We start from the raw sequence: 22,538 nt of genomic DNA on the forward strand, positions 1-22,538 counted from the left end.
TAATTCTAACGCGTCTCATTTTGCAAAACGGGCAATAAATATCGGGATATTGATGAGGTAATAGGGGAAGTCTCCAGATATTCGATAGATAACGTCGGCTAGTGGAGGAAAACCGGAAGAAAATGCAAATTGACGCCAAGCAGGCTGACATAATGAAGTGAGGAACCTAACGATTACACAAAGGCGGTCCGGAAGGACGTGAATGTACGAGCGCGTGAAAGTCGAGCCGGAACTAATGGCGGCGGAGCTAAGACGGCGGAGTGTTCCTTACGTTCTCGCTCTATCCTGCCTCGGGATCTCTCGGTGACAACAGTCTCGGTAACAGCTTTCCTGTACCCCGTGCCTCGTCCCCCGGCCGCTCGAAGGAATTATCACTCCCCGTCGCGACGCGCACCCCAACTTGCTCACACTCGCGGGCGGATGCATCCGAGCGACGCGACTGCATCCGGGGGGTGCGGGCGGTTCACCCCGTCGGCCCACTCTCGCCCGGTATCGACCGTATATTTAGCACGGTGTCGGTACTTTGTCCGACCGAATGAATGGTTGTACCGCCGTCGTAGTGCCGTAGTGGCGTTTGTACCTACCGGTATCAGCGGCAATAAAGGCGATGCGAGGGTGTCGACAGCACTGCGGCTGACTAGATACCTCTGCAAGACGTGTGGGAATTGTTATTGCTGACGCGAAAGCCGCCGCAGTAACGCCGGCTAACGCTAATTCAATCCTTCTTGTCCCTGTGCGGGGAGAATCGCGGCTGACTCGGCTGCCAGAGTCTCGTCTCGCTAATCTTGGAGGTCCCACGGTTTCTACGAATCAATAGCGATAGTTAATGTCGACGTAGAATTCGTTACAAACGTTAATGAACGTCCGTTTATCTCGCTCCCTTATGAAAGGTATGGGAAGTATTTCGGATTCGAAAATCCTGTTTTGCTTGTCACCGAAGTTAACGGAGTTAATCAATGAGATGTTTGGAATTTAGTGCCGTTTTTTTGGCGCACAATCGTTCGAAGCGTGGCTAGTTAGCGCTAATCAAATTTTTCTTTTCTCGTCACGGCGAGAATCTTAAGAATCTTAAGTCTTCCGTTGCTAAACTTCGAGATTAAAGATCTTTCACTTTGCGATTTGCACGTTTCATAACACGCCCTTCTGAACATAAAATTGTGCTCGCTCCCGCTGAAAATGTATTCAAAGTTCTGCCCGATGGTGTATACTTCTGGAATTGATTTCGTCTGAGTTCGCGAAAATAAATTACGCCGAAATCGGCCGAACTTTCGAAGATCGATCATCGCTTGTACGAAGTTAATAAATTGAGTTCGCGAGAAAGCCGATCGATCAAAGATTACGCCGACGCAGGGAAAATACTTAGATAAAGAAGGAGAAAAAAAAATTGTATTCCGGCGCCACGGCGTTGGAAATGGCGTTGAAATAAGGAGCAGTCGAATAGAATAATCTATTAACTTCTTTATTTTCTCATTAAAAGAAAGAAATTTTACTCGCTTTCTCGTTCGTTCCGTTTCGCAGAGTTATTATCTATATAACACACTTTTTCACGCGTTTAAAAACCGCTTGAATGACAGCGGCGGCCGCTTTTGTGCGCACATTCTTTATGAGAGAAAGAAATTCGTATTTAATTTAAAAATTAATAGAAGCCTCTCTTTGGCGACACGCGCCAATAACTTCAACGATGGCCATTTTAAAAATGATAGCCCGCGCCCGCTGTGGTCCAGTGTTACACTATGTGGCACTCCGGAACTCCGTTTTGCATGAGTGAGTCGAAAGTGTTTATTAATGGAAACCATTGGACCATACAGAGGTTGTTTTTTCATTAATTAAGGCCGCGTTCTGACGGTGAACTATACTCTCAATTGTGAGTCACATTGTGAGTTACGTACCTATTTAAATTAAAAAAAAAAAATACTACAAATATACTTTAATTTTTTTTTTTGATAGATAATCTTTAAGAAGTAACACTTAAAAAAAAGAAAGAAAAAAACGACAGCTTTATACATAATTATTTCAGTCCATACGTTAACCGTTTTTAATATAGATTATTTCTGTATTGGAGGCTTGTTCTAACAAAGTATATTCCGCGAGCTGGAAAATAGTGATCTGCTACGTTTCTATTTGCTTTCAAGCACTTAATCCCGCATCGCATGATTTCTTTATGAGCAATCCGGAGCCGCCATGAGAATCCCTTGCGCCCGCGAGGCGGTATGCGAGCTTGGTGCAACGAACGGTGTGCCCCATCTGATGCATGCAGATCGATATCGGCGAAGTGGTTATTGACGCGGCGCGTTCTAGAGAAGGTCGATGGGGAACGCAGGGAATCGGGAATCGGGAGAAAGGGCGGAAAAAGAAAATCGTTTCGCGCGATGTCGGCTTTTGTGGGTATACAGGACTTAATGGATTAGCTCCATCCGAATGGTAGCCGGCGCGTACACGAATACCTGCGCACACGCAAACACGGTAGCCGGGACCGGAAGTTGCCGCTGCGCCTGACGATAAATGGAGCGTGCCCGAAGACTAGACTCGGAGAATTTCTCGCCCTCTACGCACCACCTGTCCTCCCAGCCCTTCTAGCCGAGCCTTTCTTGCAGGCGCTGCCTTTCCGTACGTCACGCTCCGCGGGTTAAACCGGCGATTTTTCTATTTTACTAGCCCAAAGCACCGGCGTGCGAAGTGCCGGCGTGTCGACGGGTGATTCAGAAGGCGCATGTTTCCGCTCCGGAGAAAATGAATCCGGGGAACTGGGAAGTCGCACCACCCCCTCGACGATTTTTAAATCTAGAGAGACGCGATTATGGGACAGAGAAAGCGAGAGAGGGTCCCCACGTAGATCTCGACAGCCGTGAAGTCGTCAAATCGCGTTATAAAGATTTTTGCCCCTTTTTTTTTTTTTTTCTTCTGTCCGACTTATGAAAGTATAATTTTTAAGCTCGCATTGCGAGCGAACGCACGTCATTTTGATGAAAATACAACTTCCGGAAGTATTGTGACATGCATAATATTAAATCCTCTTCAGCGCAGGATATTACGGGAGCTACTTTTGCGTAGAACACCGGCGTAGTAATATTCCCTTCGTAAACTGCGCTTTTCCTGCAGTTTTCGTCCCGGCGCGGACAATATTATTCTTTGCTGATTTAAACGGGATGTCAAACAGGGCGGATCCTTCGCCGATGAGCTTCGCGGGATAACGAAGAAGATGGACGGCGCGAGCTAGCTATTTCAGCCCTCGTCTTTTTTCCCCTCTCCAGCCCCGCTTCTTCCCGCCGTTCGTATAAACTTCCGTAATTTAAAATATGGCGACGGCAAAGTCCTCAGAGCGATATCGCTTCTTGTTTATTCAACAGAGAACGAATCTCGTAAAATAGCGATCGGTTCCCGGCAGGATATGGACTTGGCGGACTTTCACTATTTTAATTAAACTTATTGATGATCCTTTTTGCCGGCGCGAGCTCGCGTTATCTTTCGCGTGTTTGCAAGACTCTTCACCGACGCGTTTCTTCCAAGTTGCAAGGATGTAATTAATCTTCTTGACTTCCCTAAGATCGTCCTTCGTTGATCCGACCGCGGAAGGATCGATGAAGAGCCACTTTTTGCGGACGCCTTCGGCGATCGTTTGCGCTCCAGTGGCGGCCATCATTAAGGACGATTGCTCTAAGGAGGGTTGAATCAAGCATTTAACGCTTTTTCTCGCCCCCTTAATGCTGAAATCCCGCTCCGGCAAAAAACGAAATAATACTAGAAATGAAATCAGAGGCGAAATTAATCCGACTGTAAAATAGCTCGTAAAGAGCGTTACTTATCAAAAGTTTGATCTGCGGGGGATTTAACGGCGGAAGTTTCAAAAATAAAATTTACGGGCGGCGAAGGTGAAATCGCGCGGCTTAGAGAGGGTCACATTTACAACGTAATTTGTACATGACACTTGGTAGTGAGCCAGAATGTATGAAGGATTAAGAGGCTGAAATCTTAATGCCCGCCGGGCAAAATGGCGCAGTTCGAGGAGGCATGTACCTACGTGAGCCGGATAAATGTTGAAGGCTCTGGCGGTTCCGTTTTACGTCCGGAATGATGTCTATCCGCCATTTGCCGATGGGCTGCCTGCACTCGACCGATCGTAAGGCAGACTCCGCCGGTTCGTAAGCAGACGCTCTCTATCGATTCCCGCCGAGTACTTTGACTTTAATTGACATCGGCTCGATCATACGAACGGAATCCTTTTCCAATATTGAATTTGCGACGTTCGCCGCTCCGCGAACGTCAATAATACGTGTGCAATTTAACTTTACAAATAGGCCGAAGTTAAGGAATACTGTTCCTGTGGGAATACGTTCCTCGTCCACGTGACGACTCGGAGCTCCGAGACGCTGAGGATGTTCCGAAATTCTTTAAGCTTGAATAAAATTAAATTGCGCTTGTGCTTTGGTATCGAACTTGTCCGCGGACTCACAATTAAATTTGTAGGGGAAAAAAAAATTAAGTAAAAGAAATTTTTATGACCGCAATAAACGGTTTTTAAAACAGTGCGGACTTGCAAGTAATTTTTAATAATTTATACAAGCTGCGAGAGAACTTGAGATTTTCTTGAATCATTGCTGTAAAATTTACGGTGAAAAGTTATACTATTAAAACGCGCTATTAGCCTTAAAATACACCCTGTAGATCGTGCTCTCATTTGAGGGATCGGGAGAAAGAGGGAAGGAGGGAGGTAAAGAGAGAGAAGATGGCCGATAAATTATTTAATTTAGGCATTCGAGGGCGAGTGGTACAGCGGCGGTTCGAGAGAGATGGGTTATCAGGGTCGGACGTATGGCACCTCCCTAGGCATGTACGCATGAAATTTATGCCACTCGTATAGCAAGCGAAAGGGTGCGGACGTGCGGAAAGACAGAAGGGACGCGGGATGAAGGGCCGGTGAGTCCCTTGAGCCTCTTAATTCCTTCAATTTCGCAGCTCCTGCAAGAGTAATTACGTCAGATTCCTCGGAATTAGCGGCTCATAAAAGTTTCAAGGCGCCATAATTATAATAAAAAAGTAGAACACTTTGTTCTGAAGCGGGCAAGATGAGCGACTAGTTGAGTTATGCCGCTTCGATTTTCATTGGAGACAAATGGAACGGCGGCTAGGGGATGAGGAATGAGGAACGCTCGAATACAGGACGTCCTGATGAAGCGTGATAGAAAGGATCGATATGGAAGGATGTAATAGTTGGACGTTTCGTATCCTCCAAGATTTATGCGCAGCTTAATTTGCGATTTGAAGAAGTAGCAGAAGGAACGCCGAAAAATGCGGAATATACTTTGCTTGAAAATTATTAAAAGAGCTATTTCAGAATTACTTTGTATCAGCATCGTTTCAAGAATACCGTTCTAAAAGTCGGAGCGCGATGAAAGCTTTTTTTTAAAGACGCGAGATATTTTTTGCGACCGCAAAATTAGCACGACTTTTTGCCGTCATACGAGCCGAGAATAGCTTGATAAATAACGGCGGGATGACGATGACGATTACAAAAGGGGGATATTATATTTGCAGTCGGTTTGCTTTTTGCTCCAAGTTCACCTCCATAAAATTGGAACAAGCGATTAATTACGCGTGGGCGCGCGAGATAACGGCGATCTATTAAAGATCTGGATTCTTTTGCCTTATCTCGACAATTCGTGTACAACTCGGTGGGATTTGATAAATTGGCCGGCGCGCGGTATCGTTTCTACCACTGGGTGACTTTTGCGAGGGGAAATATTTGCCCAAGGACGCGCCGCTCAAGGCTGAAGGTCGTAAAGCACCTCGTCGTCCACGTCAAGTTTTGAAAGTCGCGGCTGATAACGGATAATAGATAGCGGCATTGTGGCCGCAGAAAATCGATTCCGCGCGCGATGGCCTCCTCAGGCGAAAGGGGAAACCGATGGAGATCCTTTCTGCAGTTTCCGAATGGACCGCTTCCGGCGAAATTTTTCAGAGCGAGAGAAGAGAGAGAATCTCTTCGGAGAAATCTCTCGTTCGCCATTTCGTTCATTTTTCCGTCATCGATTCAACTTCATCACGCGCCGCGACTACCTTTCCCTTCAAATAGGAAATTAAACGAACGATTACGCGCCGCTATGCAGAAATTAAACGAACAGTTGCATTTCTGCTAAGATAATAATCAATTTAGTGATAATTAAAATAAATATATAATTATTGCAATAATTATTACAATTCCCGGTAAAAATAGATAAATGGGATTTAACGTGTAATATTAAGAACAGAGGTGCGCATGATTTGATGATTAAATTAATTAAAATTAATTCAAAACGGACAAATAATTAAATTAAAACGCAGAGGGTCACGTAACCAAATTTCGCTTACTTAAACGTACTTAACTTTGTTGTAAAAATATTAACATAGTTACGTCAATTGTTAGACCGCGTTTTACCGTAATTTTCACAACGTTGTTCGTAGAGTAAATTCGGATCGTTTTTCTTTTCCCTTTTTTGGGGGTTTTTATTTCTTTTTTTTTTTTGTTTGTTAACGAGTAGATTGTTTTGCGTGTTCCCGCATTATGACGGTTTTCGCCGTTTCACGTTTCTGTTTTAATTAGCGCATGAAAACTGCGTTGCAACATTTTTAATTGGAAGTGCCAATAGCGAACGGCGCATATACAATGCGCATGGACGCGCGTGCCTGTACATTAAAAAAGGAACTTTAATTGTAAATAAGGAACTTTCCGGATCGGTCGACAAAATTCCAGCGAATTTCAACGCCGACATCTGTTCCGAGCTTCCGCCGGATGTCGGCGCTGTAACTTTACAAATTCATTGTTGGGGCGCCGGCCGATTGTTTCTCGCCAAATAATGTTCCAGACTGAGCTTTATATTACTTGCGAATACTTTTTTTACCTTTCTAAATAATATTTAAACGCTAGAAATAGCTTGGCAAAGAAAACTCTGAAAATTTATTGTCACAAACGAGAGTGTATTATTACTTCATATTTTGCGATATATAAAAAAAAAAATAATAATGCATGTTACAAGAACGTGCAAATTAAATTCGACTGCCAATTGCTACCGGCAATAAAATTAATAAAATGATAAATATAATCGCGATGTAGTTTTTGCCGTCCAATTTCAGGGAATATTAAAATATTTTTTAGCTCTCAATTGGGGTTAATTAAATTTATGCTAAATGCATGCAGAGGTTGTATCTGATATCGCCTCGTTCAATCTACATTGAAATTGGTTTATAATTAATATCGCAATTGTAATTATTACTCGTCTTTTGATACCGCGAATGCGTCCTTAACGTGGCGTTGCTCCGTTTATTTAAGAGTTTTAATTAATTCCTCCCCGACTTTAAATGAGCTCTCAGATCGCGGAAATACGTGTCCTCGAGTTTGAGTGCTGTCAAAGCCAAGTTTCGCGAGTGACGCACGAGGCGCATCGCGTCGTCATAACGGGCGACAAATCACGTTTCGTTCGGCGATTGATGTAAAATTTTCGGATTTCTGCGGGGGATTAAGAGCGGGTAGCGGAGCAGCGGATCGTGCGGTACCCAGCGGAGGTAAAATTTTGAGCGAAGATCAATTTCGCCCGTAATTTCAAAGTGGAAGCCTATTACATCTCAGAGATGTGTCTCTAGGGAGAGTCGCTCAAAGGCGTGTGTTAACTATAAACATGAGATTGCCGCAACAAATTTGTAATCGGATAACACTTCAACATAATTGGCCGTGCCTTGCAGGAAGCGACTTCACTTCTGGCCCCGGGAGACAACGGAAAAACGGCCGTAACGTTTGAGATCCTCCGCGAACTCTCGTAACTTACATAATTAATAACGCGAAATTTAATTTACGACGCATCAACGGGTATTAAAAATAATAGCCGAAATAAATAATATGTATAAGCGCGTATAACAATTGGAATGTACGATAATATGTATTTTATAAAATTACGCGAATATTAATTTCGTAACTTATTTCTGGAAGTTAGAGAATTTGTATATGACGTACAAGACGGCCGTTATTTTCTTCGAGATACTTTTGAGTTTTTCCATTTTTCCCATACTTTGTGCGTCTGGAGAATCGATGGATCCATTTACAGAATATGACGCAAGGTAGCAAAGAGATCTTTCTGTAGTTTTATGGAGAAAAGGAAAGAAAAGAGCGTAGACGACAACAGAAATGGCGGGGAAAGAAAGATCGGTGGAAAGTGGAAATTCAGAGGCAAGGAGGCGGAAAAATGCAGCGCGCGGTACTGGTCGATCGACACGCTCTTAAGAAGATTACGGTGTCTTCTGGAATCCTCAAGGAGAAGAACACACCGGAGAACAGATCAGAGATACCGTGGAAGTCAAAGAAACTCCGCCAGAAAGTCTATAGATTCCCAGACACCACAATCACTCGGCTTCTCGAGTCCCACGATTTTTACCGGATAGCTTAATTTTTGAAACACAAGTCTGGCCGGGTAATCTTAAAAGAATTTTAATCCCGGGGACTAAAAGTTAATTTAAAGTCTCGCAGCTTTTAACGTAATTGCTAATTTAAATACCATTTTTTATAATTGGCCTTTGCGTTTTAATAAAATAAAATACAATTTATTACAATTATCGTCAAGGCACATTTCTCTTTATTTAGATAAATTTAAATATATAATTTTCAACATTGTATTTGGTAAAATATTCGGCTTACAAATTTTTTCAACGTGTTAACTTGTGTAGAGGTACATAAAAAAATCGCGGCCGAGGTGTGAAAAAATTTGCGCGACGTACTTCAGCATTCCCTAGCTGGTCGCCGAGTAAGAGGTATACAGAATGCGACAGCGAACGTATTGAAAAGTAGTTACATTCGGCGAATAAGCTATCGGTTGTCACGAACTGGCTTCCGCGATTGACGATCTTTCCGCGGAACATAGTCATAACGCGAGTACTTGGCACGGAATACTTACGATCACTTTTTACGTAGTCATTTTATTCCTTGGCTGACACGGACAGTGTACGTAAGTCATACGATGTTCACGTCGCTTCGCGCATGATAGTCGCTGTTTATGTCATCAGCGCCTTAATCGGGTCTCTCTATATGCGGCAAAACGTAATTTTTTTGTAGCATATTAATATTGGATTAGCCACTAACCAAGCAACCTTTTTGTTCTGTTTCAGACAAAAATCCAGAGGAGAAGCTGGACACGACGTGTTCTCGTCGCCGTTATTTCGTGAACAAACCGCGGCCGGTTCGTCGGTGTTTTTTTTCGCGAATGCCGTATAATAGTGCCGCGCGATATTAATTTATGAACCACGTTTTTCGCGTGTAGTGCGGATGCAAAAAAGATCTGGCCCGGCATCTAATATCGTCAGAGGCGAAGGAGGCCAAGGATTGGCATTGTGCTTCGGTGGAGCAGCGTATCGGTGAGTAGAATTTTTTATTTGTATAAAATTATTAATTTCTCGTTATCGCTCGGTAATTTCATTAACCGTTACAAATAATAGAGAGTTTAATAATTAGCAGAGAAACAACTTTTAAATTTTAGAAAGTTAATCTTATTGAAATTCTGTTTAAATAATAATTTTTAATTGCTTAAGTGACGGACTAATTAAAAACGTTAAACGTTTTTTTTAATTTAGATTTTTTATTTAATTTTTACAATGTCGTCGTGGCTGTCTAACTCTGCCGTTGCGCTTCGGATCGGTAAATCAAAGATTTTTTTTTTAATAATGAGAGCGTTATGGGAAACCGTAGATTGCGTTTAAAATAATAATGATCTCGTAATACGAAATACGAAATACGCTATGTTTTTAAATTGGGCTTTTTACGATTATATACGTTGAAATATATATCTTGATGAAAACAAAAGAGCTCGCGAGGGGTTGCAAGAGCCGTTGGGCTCTAATCTAAAAATCCATTTCTGGGGGAATCGAGGGAACGCTCGTCTGGAAGATTAAAGGGCCAAGACGTAAGATTGACATTTAGGAGATGCGGTGGATTCCTGAGGGGCGTTATCGACGTGATGAACGAGTATCGTGAAGAATTCAGTTTGGGGGTGGGGAGGGTGGTGCATTCCCGATGTGCACCATGAAACCAACAATTCACGGGGTAGTAAGCGCGGTCCGACGTCTTTCCAGAAATACGTGCGGCGGTCCCGCACGGCGGTTCTCCGCAGTGAAATACGGAGGCCGCCATGTTGTTGTACGTGCTACCCTATTCTATTTATGTCGGAATATTCTAAAACATTGCACTGCCCGCACAGCCCCCTGTCACTTCGCCGAGCTGCCTTATGTCGTCTTCTAACCGTCTCCTCGAACGCTTGCCTGTCACTCCGGATATTTCGGAAAACGCGAAGCCGTCAGTGAGCCTTATGCATTTATTGGCTTGTCTCGGGACGCCAAACAACGATAAAACGATCGAATCAATCATCCCGAAAGAGACGTTTCTTAAGAAATATATAGAGAATCGCCAAAATTGTTTGCCGCATAAGTGACACTAACAGTTTTATTTTTACGTAGCATATGTAATTTTAAATTGAATAGCAGGGTCACTTTTTATTCCAAGTAATGTAATTTAAAGAAAAATTATAGGGCGCCTATTACTTTTTCGAATAATATTCTTTTTCTTCATAAAAACGAATGAGATCAAACATTTCGAGACCTCGCTTTTCGGTGGGACTGATTACGTAGAGCAGAAACGTACTAAACAGTTCGCCTTTTGATCAAGTAATCAAGACGATTTTCTCGGACGTTCGCCGTCTGCTCGTCCTCGAAATCAACGAGAGCCCTGTTCGTTTCCGCCCTTTATCTCCCTCGGAGCTATAATGTCGTCATGAAGATGAGACGGGGGATGATTGACCTGAAGCTACTCTCATTCGCTCCCATTCGACTTACGTCCAAAAATCGCTCTTTTCCGCAAAGAGACCCGCATTTCTTCCTCCCTCCCGCTCCGACTTCCGTCTTCTCATTCCACCGGGATTATGTAATTCTCGAAAATATTCCGAGGAGATCAGAGAACGGAAAAAATCACAAGAAATTGCGCGGCCGTTATTACGACGAACGGCGAAATTGTCGTGGAATTTAATCGATGATACGAAAAAAATTCCGAAAGAAACGTAATAAGTTTCCTTCCCACTGAAACTTATAAAAACGGACGGTAAACTCTTTCTCTACAGAACTCGAGCGCTCTTTAAATATTTTTTGGGCTTGATTGTAACTTCCTCTCGTTCCATTTTGAAAACGTTCGTTCTGTTTGTTAAAATGACGTTTGAGAAGTTTTAAATTTCAACGTTTGACGTCGTCGGCATTGCGGTCTAATAAACTTCCGCAGGATCTTTCCTCGGATGAAGAGAACATAATCTCTGGTTGATGCAGTCACAGAGACTAGGCCGGTGTCTTCCTTGAAGGAGCGGAGATAATGTACGAGCTAATATAATATTCTTAGACGGGATGCGGTCGGTTGGATTCTATACCTCCGCCGAGGATTTAATGGCGGGAAACGTTTGCAGTCGCGGCGGATGAATAATAATCGCGCCATTACGAATTCTGTTCTCAATTTGGGGCGGCCGATAGGGCCGTGATAAAGCCCTCGAAAAAGCGGCCGAACTCAAGTCCCCATCGAACGGGCGCGCACGACCGAGATTTTATAGAGGCTCTCATTCTGCAGCCTCCTCGCGTATAACTCGCCCGAAAAAAAGGGGGGAGAAAAAAAATTCGCGAGCGGCGTTTTGATTTACGGAACTTTTTTTTCCCGGCAACGAACGGCGACGTACATATTTTACGGGCACGTTTCACGGCAAACGCTGTTACGAGTGCGTGAAACCTGATAACGGTGATGCATGAGACTTGTAATTTCTTTAAAAAAGTTACCGAGTGTTCGAACCGGAGACACCTTTTTCCGCTTTTATGTTAAATTGACCTGGCCGCCTTTGGAATATACTTTTATGTTCGAAGTATTCATCCCAACAACAACATTCAGTCTGCAAACTTGATAAAAGATTTAATTTCAATTTTCCTGATTTTATTTTCTTGATTCTCTCAATTCGTCAACTTTGGTTATACATCAAGCGAGCATACGTGAAAGATTTAGCGGAAAGCGCAGAGCATAGTATCAACTTTTTCACGCCCCAAAAATTTTCCATTTTAAACCGTTGTTGAGTTTAATCTTTTTTTTTCTCTCTCTCTCTCTTTCTCTTTTTATACGTTTTAAGAGAAAATTGCAAAATTTTGCTCGTTACGCTCATTCGTCAATCGGAATTTATTATTGTACACCTTGTTAGATCCCACCTCCCTTACCTCGCTCCTTGTTTTAAATTATAATCTCGGAACTTAAATTAAGCTTTTTAACTCGATCTCGTTCTGGTGCAAAAGCAATTGCCTCGCTCATCAAACTTTAGGAGAGCCAAACTAAAAATGCAAACAAAATCACTGCGTCCGAGAGTACATCCAAGAGGAGGGCAGGCATTGGGAGGATAATTCTTCAATAATTCCCGGAACGTCTCGCGTAAATCCGCGGAACGCGTCGCGAGGTCCAGTCGACGAAGGAGCGCCGTGATTTTATCCGTTTCACGTTCGTGCGGTGCAGTGGAGAACAAAACAGGCCGAAGTTAACGGTGAGTTAGTCGACGGTTGAGCTGTTTCGGGACTCCGATTTGATATGGCTGGCTTCTCGTTCTGCCAGAGCTACTAACTAATATGTCAAGCCGTTTATCCTCCCTGCTTGTAACTCGGGACACGTATGTTCGGATCTTTCCTCCCTTTCCCCGGCTGCGTCTCTGGCTTTGCCGTCGTCTTCCCTCCCTATATCTCTCTCTTTCTCTCTCTCTCTTTGTCTCTCTTTCTTCGCAGCTCTCGCTCTCCTCTCTTGCTCCTTTTGCTCCTTCGTCGACCTCCGATATCCTACAGCATCCAACCGCACCGTCACCGATCTCGCAGGCAGGAATTTTAGGGTGTACCCGGTTTGCGGCAGCGCACTCGCACGCTGCCGCCGTTCCGCCAACATGGCGTCGCGGTTTGATCGAATTAATTAGTTTCAATGGGTGATTGTTAGTTTTGAGTTGAGCGAAAGTTACGCGGAACAAGCTGCGGGGGCGCGTGGGCCGTTAAGAAAACGGCGAATTGAAAATTACGCTAAATTCACCAGGCGCTGGAAATATATTGAGGCTAGCTCGGAAGAATTTTAAAAGCATCTTTATTCATGTTCTTCCAAATGTGCGAAGAAAAAAAAAAAAAAATAGAGCGCTGCTTACTCGATTTCAAGAATTCAATGAGAGCTCGACGTGAAACTTTTACTTAGCAAGATTTGTTCGCGCAATATCGAGGATAAAGCCTGGAAAATAGAGGAAAAAAAAAGACTGCTCCTCGCGAAAACTCAGGGGGGGAGGACGCGACGACGCGAGCTCGCGCCACCGAAGAATAGGAGTGCGGTTGAAAGATGGCAAAGGGGGCGGCTGGGACACTCTGTATTTCATCATTTGGTCCCGATACCGTTCCGGCGATTCACTCGATAAAATAGCTTTCTCTGGGCGTGTTATTCACGCCTGATTTGCCGCGGCAATCTTCTCGCGGCGGGAAAAGACGTCCCGGCGAATTGCGGCCGACGGAATTGCTTATTCGCGATTTGCATATAAAGCTAACTGATTTATCGCGTCGAACCTACCTACGATCTCGGCCGATGAGCCATCCGGCCGTATTCTCCCGGCACATTTAGCGCCAAATGCGACCGTCTGATTCTCGCCTCATGTTCGCGTTCGATGTAATCTTTCAGTCCGATTAACAAAGCGGCGAGATGATCGGATTTAGTGGGTAACGTGTGCATGTACGCGCGCTATACGGAAACTGATCGATGAACCCGGCGATGATGGGTCGCTCACGAATCTTTTCGATCTGATAAACACGGCAAAATATATCTGCTCTCTTTAATGCTTTTTTTCTTTTTTTTTTTTTCTAAAACGCGAATGCTTTTGCAGACCGTTATTGCAATTAAGTCGTGAAGCGGACAGAAACAATATCGCTATCAAATCGAGTAACAGCGCGCTTGATAAAAATCGTAATTTTCTTTTTAATTAATATTACAGCAAAGGTTTTTCTGTTCTCTCGGTTTTTGATTAATGACGCCTGGCGTTCCTTAGGCTAATGGCGCCGAGTATATTTAAGACGTGTTTTGTAATCGACTTAGCTGCGCATAATGCGGCAAACGAAAATGCATGCTGGCGCTTCGGTGATGAACGTATCGGCGATGCCTACCGCAGCGTTGCTGAGATATATTTCACTTACATGGTCGCATCTCCTGTTTACCCCGCGTAAATCCCGCGTAACTGTCTGACGCAGCGATAACATCGTTATATGTTGACGATGTTCGAACTGCGCCGCCATCCACATTGTTTCCCGCCGAACACGTCATCTTCGTGTATCAGGACCCGCCGTCCCTTGGATCCCGTCCAAGGTGTCGTTCGATTGATAATAATGACTGCATGAAAATAGCCATATTTTTCGAGGGAGAAGTACGGCAGAGCGGAAGCTGCCAGGATTTTTGGAGCCTTCGCTTTCTGCAAATTTTCACTGTCCCGAATTAGATTAAAATAGAAACTTCTTTGAACAAATAAAAATTAGATTGGAATTTGTGAACTGATATGAACATATCACAGCTTAATAAAAGGGTGAATATAATTAATAAGACAAATTTTCATATAAAACAATAATTCATTATTTTCTGAGAAAAAAAAGTAGACTTTTATTAATTTTTTTATTTTATATTATGTTATACATATATGTATAATTTTTTATTTAGTACGAAATCATTTATCTCGATAGACTTTACTCTTAGAAAATTTTATTAAAGTTTATTCATTCATTATTAAGGTAATTCATTCTTCGCTTTTGTATATGATTAAATTTCATACACGGCTGATGAAGATTTGTGCAGATCAAACTTCCGTTTTCTTTATTAAAAATTTCTTTGTTTTCTCTCTTTCGCTCTCCCCTTTTTTTTCTACTTTTGTTAGATATTTTCTCTGGGCGATATTCACACTCTACGATTTATTCTTCACAATCCACATAGATTGCCGACTTTTTTTTTCAAGTCTTTTTAACTTTTGATTGTTGCCGAAGTATTTTTTTTTTGTGTAACATTGACGTAGGACTCATATTTAATTAAGTTCGTACAATCGAACGCAATGAAATTTATTCTTTGATTTTTTCTCTTACTTTGTACTGAAAGTAGTCACGTAATCTCGATTTGCGCTGGGATTTAAGCGAAATCCAACGCTTTTCGCATTGAGGCGGACTTGCTTTATATCGCGGGACTCAAATTTCGGTGCGGCCGATGTCCTACGTGCCCGATTTCAAAGGGTCCAATCTCCATCCCGCGCGCGGGCAAGGCCGCGGCGAAGAAAAGCGCCGTTTTCGATCGAACGCTATCGAACGTGGGGCAGCCCCCGGGGCTTTGTGCGGGATCTCTTTGTGCGCGATACATTCTATCAAATCAAGATGTAACTCGCTATGCATTCGCGATGCACGCGCGGATTTTTAAAAAATCTCTTCAGGTTTTTCGATTAAACGCCGCGACTAAAGAAGGGACGTGCGTTCTGGCGCACAATCCAGTCTGAAAATCTTGGAAATTTGAAATCGTTAAACTGTTAATTAATATTAATCGAGTATCCATATAGTGTTCTTGATTTCGTCCGCGGTCGACTGTGCGTTAGACTGTATATTACTCGTGTTTGGACGCGTATTCCAGGGCCAGTATATATTCTATCGATCGGTTAACATGTCGGGCGACGTTTACATGGCAGATCACAAACAGGTCCTGCCGGCCGATGCATATTCATTTTTGTCGCGAGGTATTGCCGGGTAGTTTTAAGGAGAGAATCCCGCTGACCTCGTCCGACGGCGGCGTTGTCGCCGCCAAGATAAACAAGATAATTAAAAGATAATTAACAGATAGAAGAGCGCCGTACGTGACCATGCCGCGCCGGCTTCAGATAATCTCAATCCTCTTTCGCTGGAAGTGGCGTGAGACGATAAAACCGGGAGCGGGGGGGTGAGGGTTGGCAACGAGGCAGCAAAATGGGCACGAAGAAAGGAGGGAAGTCGGGAGGAAAAGGAAAGGGCTTGCCAAACCCCCGCGGCGATTTGTGCCTGCTGCCCGCAATAAAACCACCAGGCTACAATCACGATCACAACCGCCGCGTGATATCAGCCGCCGAGATCGAAATAATCCACCGGGCAGCCGCGCCGGTCGATTCGCGGGATGCCGCGATTCCGAGATACTCCGCACTTCAAAACCAAAGAAGCGACGAGCGCGCAACCGAAACGAAATATTAGGAGAATCCTTTAATATACAAATCCCACAAATCACGAAATCCATTAAAGAACCGTGAACCGCGGCGCGGCCGGAAAACGCCGTACAACTCCGAAGATTAGCGGGAATTAATTAATTAAAGAGATCCCCGGAGGATAATGAGACAATCCCAAAGGGATCGTGACGACTCCCCCGAGCGCGGAGGGAAGCCAAAATTAATTATAAATTCAAAATACGAAAATCTCATTCCTCCCGCGAAAACTGGAAATTCATTAGCGCGGAAACAGCGTGTGCCAAGATTTACGGGGGAAGGGGAAGGGCGGGGGGAGGAGATTATTAAACTTTCGAGTTTCCGCGACTACGGTTTATCTTGCGAGAGACGTTATTTATTCCCGTCGTCATTCACTGTCTTTATCTGCCGGACGGTTATGACGCATTGATTCGCCGATGCCCGGGCCGGTTATGCCTTCATAAAAGCCCGCGCGCTGGATACGACGTACAGATAGCTTCGGGTTACGATTTTGCGCCGCGCCATAAACTTAAGGAACTTCAAAGCGATAACTGCCGCGGGATCGCGATTTGTAGCCCCTGCGCGCGAACAGTTAAATCCCAAGCAGCGTTCAAACTCGCGTAGCTGTGTTGATTCACCGGGAGTTACGCGCTTCTGATTGCTTATATTGGAAAGTATAAGCACGCTCGATCCGAAACTATTACGATCCGATGCGAGTTACGGTGCTCACGGACGGGCGTGCCGGAAATTCATTAACGTAGAAATAGCGGCGATCCAATTTTCAAGGGAGAGCTATTAAAAAATGTATATCTTCTCGCGGGCGAGATCCGCCGGTATGAAAAACAGTTCCGGATCGGCGGCGCTCGAACGCATTCGACATCAGCCCCGTTCGGGATGGGGAGGGATTAAATTTTGCGTGAAATCCGCATTAAGCCGGATCCCACGGCGGGGGCGAGGGATCGAGGGCGGACGGAAAAGGATGGAAGGGGGACGAAGGGGGGCTAAAGCGCGACAACACGAGCACGTACCAACATAATTTGTCTAACTGCGCTCGCTCGCACGGTCTGATGGTCAGCGGGATTGCCGCTGGTGTAATTCGGCAACAGCTTGTAGTGGTTCCGAGTCCCATTGCGCGGTAACGTGTACTAATGCCCGTGCCCCCGTGCTATCTGCTCGTATTACAGCGCCCTGTATAGCTAATCATCGTTAGTGACAGAGACATCGACCACGGCCAATTAATGGTGTCGCCCGTTGACGTTTCGGCAAAAACCCGCCGGCGCGCGGTACACGATTCCGGGTTGTTCAAATTGTAATCTATACGCGATGCCCACAGCGAGAGAGGATCTCCGGGAATGGACTTTTCTGCTGTCGTGCGAAACTGCGGCTCTCCGCAAGTAGAATAGGCGGTGTCATACGTTGACGTTTCAATAAAGGCTCGCGCGGGGACAGCGCAGAACGCTCCGCTGCCCAAATTGACATCTAATGACAGAAACATCGTTTCGAAAGAATAACGCCTGTAAATGGAATTCCTCTTTCCTCCCCGCAGCTTGAAAATCTACGCGGAAAAAGAGAAAGAAGCGATAAATATAAGCTGCGAAATTGAACGTTAGCGCGTGACGTTCAGTGGGGTCATGACGACGTAGAAATGAGGTAGAATGCGGGGAATTGGGTAACAGGAGATACTCTGGCGCGTTATAACACGGAGGTTACTTTGGAGAGAGACGAAGAGCGAGGCGGAGAGCTTTAATTGGGTCATAAGTCCCTCACGATTCAACCAACTCGCAACCCTATGACTCCTACCTGAGTCCAAAACACTTTCACTCGCTCTCATAAAGCCCTTACTCGGCTCGAAATCACTTTCGCCCTTTCGCAAATCCCGCTAACTTTTTTTTTTCACTTTAATTTCGTGAGGCGAAATATATTTATGAGAGAAAAAAAGAAAAAAAAACAATGTTACTTGAGTACAATAAAAATGAAAAAATAATAATTAAAAAAAATAATCGAGCGAATAAAAAGATATCTAAATACATGAACTGCCAATTAATTTACGTGACGTAAGTGTCCCGGGATGACAATATTTCAGATATTACCGGATCTCTACGAGGTAGCTGCAATAAAATTTGTGAACAATGATAACGAGGTGCGGGAGCGAGTGTACTGGAGAAAATGCAATTTGCAGTGTCTTGCGCCGCGATGTTCGTCGCCGACTTGGCGATAAATTCTGGACGTTCGTGCGGCAGTCAGTATATACAATGCATATTTCATTCTGCATAATGAATCGCCGCGCCATCGGGCCTTTAATTAAAATTCAGGCACGGCCGTAATCAGGAAATAATAATTTTTACGCGAGCTCACCCGACACTCCGCATTATCGTCCGCCGTCGGGCCGGATGTCGTCATTTGCATATCGCAATAACTTTAAGGCAAGACTTTATGTTTATTGGCAAACCGCAACTAATTTATTTATCATTGAAAATTCGCTTGAAAATAATATGAGCAGAATTCTCTTTATCAGTCAAAATGCGCCAGAATAAATCGAAAAACGTGCGAAATTCGATCAAATGACCGAAAGAGAATGTATATATGACCTGCGTTTTCGAAATTGTAAAATAATTGTTGTACTGTAATTGTATATCTAATTGTTTCGGTAACAATGCTAATTGTTTATTAACGAATGGCGCTTCAAAGCTTTAATTTGCATTTTAATCATTGCCCAAATGATCTGTTTATTCCACATTTTAGAATAATTCGCGAGATGTGTCCGTATGTGAGGCAATTCTTGGAAATATCTTTCTCTCGCAGGGCATTTTGAACGTTTGGACGGATGAGATATCAAAACGCGATAATATGTAGGATCTTGATACGAAGTATGAAAGGCAAAATAGTATCATAGAATGTCGCGAGGGGTATTTTTGTACCGCTGTTACTTTACCAACGCATTATCGAGCCCCGAATGGACGGCGATAAGCTCGTGGTCCATTTTGTTGACAAAAAAACATACACGGAAAAAGGTAAAATGCATGAGCAAGCCAGCGCATATATGTCCAGTCGATTCGCACTTGTTATGAGAGCCACTGTATCGTAAATATTTATTCGCGGAAATATTTTTCCCGAGTTCCGCGAAAAATGTTTTCCAAAATTTTTCCGCGGCCGTAATCGTCGATCAGTGACTCGCCTGCCATTTCCAGGTTTCGCAAAAATGCAAACAACTCACCGAGTTCCACAAAGAACAATTATAGATTTCAGGAGTTTGAATTTTGGAGTACTCGCAAAATTAAATTGCTAAGAAGATCGGGAGAAAACGAAAGAGTACGAATTTTATTTTCGATCAGTAGAGAATAAATAAATTATTTGTCTATAAATTTGAAAGTTTTGACGAAAACTCGATAAATTTTATACAGAACGTTAAGTTAAAAAACGTGTTCAAATCAATTAATATTTTTTTAGATTTTTTTTTTTTTTTTTTTTTTTTTTTGCGAGCGCAAATAGGTGCACTCAATTCTTCTTTTATTATTAATTCTAACCAACAGTGTTTGAAAAGTCGTTATTCAGTGTGGTTTATTATTCAAAATCGTTTCAATTATTTTAATTATTTCGCGTTAACTTTGATATCGCGGATTGATTACAAAGTTTGCCACCGCTTTCAAATTTTCGGCATAGTGCATACTTTACAAATCCGTAATTCTATTATGTGTATATATTCTATCTATACATGCACGCTATTGATATTTCTGCGAGGTCAATACCCACATCCTATTACTAATGCAAATGCGCTTCTATAACTATTGCAAATAAGTCTATTATTATTACAAATAAGCTGTGGGCGAGGGTAATTATTATCGATTTACCACGGCTTCCACGTAATGTGAGCTTATCAATCCTTGTTCTAGAAGTGAAAAGGCAATCGGTGCAATGCTGTCCTAATTTATTAAAACGCTATAACGTCAGAATCGGAAAAAATAATATGAACTTTTTGATGATAATCCTTCGAACTTAGTAATTACAATACACGTTACAAGTGATACGCTTTTCCCCTTAAATTCTCAAGAAGGGAGAAAAATTTTTTTAATTACGTTTTGTTTTTTTTTTGCGTTTAATTAAAAGTAACTGGATTTAACAATTTCGAAGTTCTCCAATTAAAATCCCCGACGTCGGAAAGTTGAAAGTGTTCTTAGTAATTGACACTTTTATTTTCATCCCGTTATCACCTTCGAAGGGCCGCGTCAAAATAGTTCTCAACTATGTGTTTCGCGAAACGTAGCTCAACACGCCGGTGCAACAGCTTTACCCCCTCGTACCGTCGAGTTCCAAGATCGGCTCTGTAATTTATTTTATAATTCCGCGGAACATGATAGTAAGGAAAAGAGGTGAGAGCAGTGGACCGAAAGGAGATTCTGTTTATTTTACTGCTCCGGCGGCTTTTGCAGTTGGCAGATTGGAAAGGTGGCGGACCTCCCGGCTTCGTAATTCCCATGGAGAGGAGACGGGGGTGCAAAAAGAGGAGAGAACGTGGTTGCGGTGTTGGGGAAAGATTGCGGGATTACTGGACGCCGGTGTATTTCGTAGATATCGCCGCGGTGCCCTTTTTTTTTTTATTGTGTCGTAGCTCTCTCTTTCTCACCCCGAGTTTGCCCGCTTCCCGTCGCCCCCTCGAGGCTATAAAAGCACTCTCCGGCGTTACGGTTTAAAGCCGCGGTCGCTACGTCGGTCGATTTGTTAATTTGCGAGCCGACCACTACTTACCCTTGGCCAGCGAGGGTGTATTAGAGGGCGCGTTCGGGGAACGTCCAATAAAAAAAAAAAAAAAAAAAGAGAAAGATTAGCCTGACAAGTTTATGGTTTTCAAATAATGCGGTATAAGCACTTTACCCTTTTCCCTCCACTATTTTCATTACATTATTCGACATTCTGGTTTCTGAGCCCAGCGTTTATTGATTATTACTGCGCCTTGCAAACAGCATGTCGCGTCTCGCAATTATATCTCATTAATTTTGTCAGTTATTTTTGTCTCCTGTAATTTGCGAAAAATTCAAAGTAATCAAAATTTGTGGGAATGCGCGAAATAATTAATTTAGGCAAAAATCACTGGGAAATAATCCGGAGCGTCGAGAAAGACGAGGCCGCGCCGCGTATGAAACCGAAACGTTTATCTGCGGCCAAGTGCCAAAACAAGTCCCATTTCGTTGGAAGCAGGATCGTTTCGGAGCAGGAAAAAGCGCGGTAGACACTAATGCGTCTCTTCCTAGAAGGATATAGCGGGCGGTTGGTTTCTTGCTTCCTTAAACGTCGTTGGAAAGTAGCGTACTTGCGGCGCGCAGCAACCGCTGTCGTTATTCCGCAAAACAGAAATTCCGGCGAAAGGAAAAAGTCCGGCAGGAGCGGGAGATCTATTTGTTATTCCACGGCGAGCCGCGAATAAATTGCAGGTAAACGTGACAAAGCGGATAACAATCACGATTTGTAGCGCTGACCGCCGACTAAATTGAATGTCGAATTCGGCGTGATAAATAACAAAAGTTTATTATACACATATCTATTAGCAATATAATAAAATAAGAGCGGCGATACGCGTAGTAATTAGCGCAAACGTCAGAATAATTACATAAAATTAATAATTTTTCAATATCTCGCGAGATGCTCGCAGCAGCCGGCCGCGCGTGAAACGCAATTATCTTTTGAAACAAAATTTTAACTTAAAAGCATAAGGATGTAACGTCCTGCAAAGAGACGCGTGGCAGGAGAAAAGGCGGCACGACGAAATGCGAGGACGACACGATGGTGCTGTTTTAGCTGTGTGCAGTGTCGGTGGCAAGAAACAAAAGCCGTTCTAGCAGGTGCAGGCAGCCTCAGGGTTGAGATAAAATGGAAATGTACTGTGCTGCGGCGCACGTGTATGCATATACATATACATATACAATATATATATATATATATATATATATGTATATAATACATATATATATATATATATAATCTATATACAATATAGTATATGCGAGTACACCCTGTATGATGGGCCGCGTGTGCGCCTCATATGTACATATGCGGGGTGCGAGTGATAACGTTTCGCGCTGAGACTGCCTCTATCTCCTATTGGTGCTCGAATTGCTACGACCCCGGGATATCCTGCAACACAGGGTAACTCCTTTTAGGATTCTGGGCGAAGGGATCTGCAGCTAAACCGTCGGCGATAGAGGATAAGGGAAATGTCACAATATACAAGAAAGTGACAAAGCCAAAGGTGTGGAAAGGGGTAAAGTAAATGGTAAAGAAAGCAGT

At 43.4% G+C, this 22,538-nt stretch overlaps 1 protein-coding gene and 1 long non-coding RNA gene across 6 annotated transcripts in view; one reads left to right on the top strand and one right to left on the bottom strand.

Annotated features, from left to right (window-relative positions):
• The window catches only part of Nlg-3 (neuroligin 3), a 125,195-nt gene that overhangs the window by 33,634 nt on the left and 69,023 nt on the right, over positions 1–22,538 (bottom strand). The gene's annotated exons all lie outside the window — the stretch shown is intronic.
• LOC139108314 (uncharacterized) overlaps positions 1–22,538 on the top strand; it is a 55,596-nt gene that overhangs the window by 29,247 nt on the left and 3,811 nt on the right. For all 4 annotated transcript variants that reach the window (XR_011546640.1, XR_011546639.1, XR_011546638.1 and 1 more), the window contains one exon: positions 9,127–9,372. This is a non-coding gene — a long non-coding RNA (uncharacterized lncRNA). The remainder of the gene's footprint in view (positions 1–9,126; positions 9,373–22,538) is intronic.

Source organism: Cardiocondyla obscurior, linkage group LG15 (assembly GCF_019399895.1).
Source record: "Cardiocondyla obscurior isolate alpha-2009 linkage group LG15, Cobs3.1, whole genome shotgun sequence".
NCBI classification, from domain to species: Eukaryota; Metazoa; Arthropoda; class Insecta; order Hymenoptera; family Formicidae; genus Cardiocondyla; species Cardiocondyla obscurior.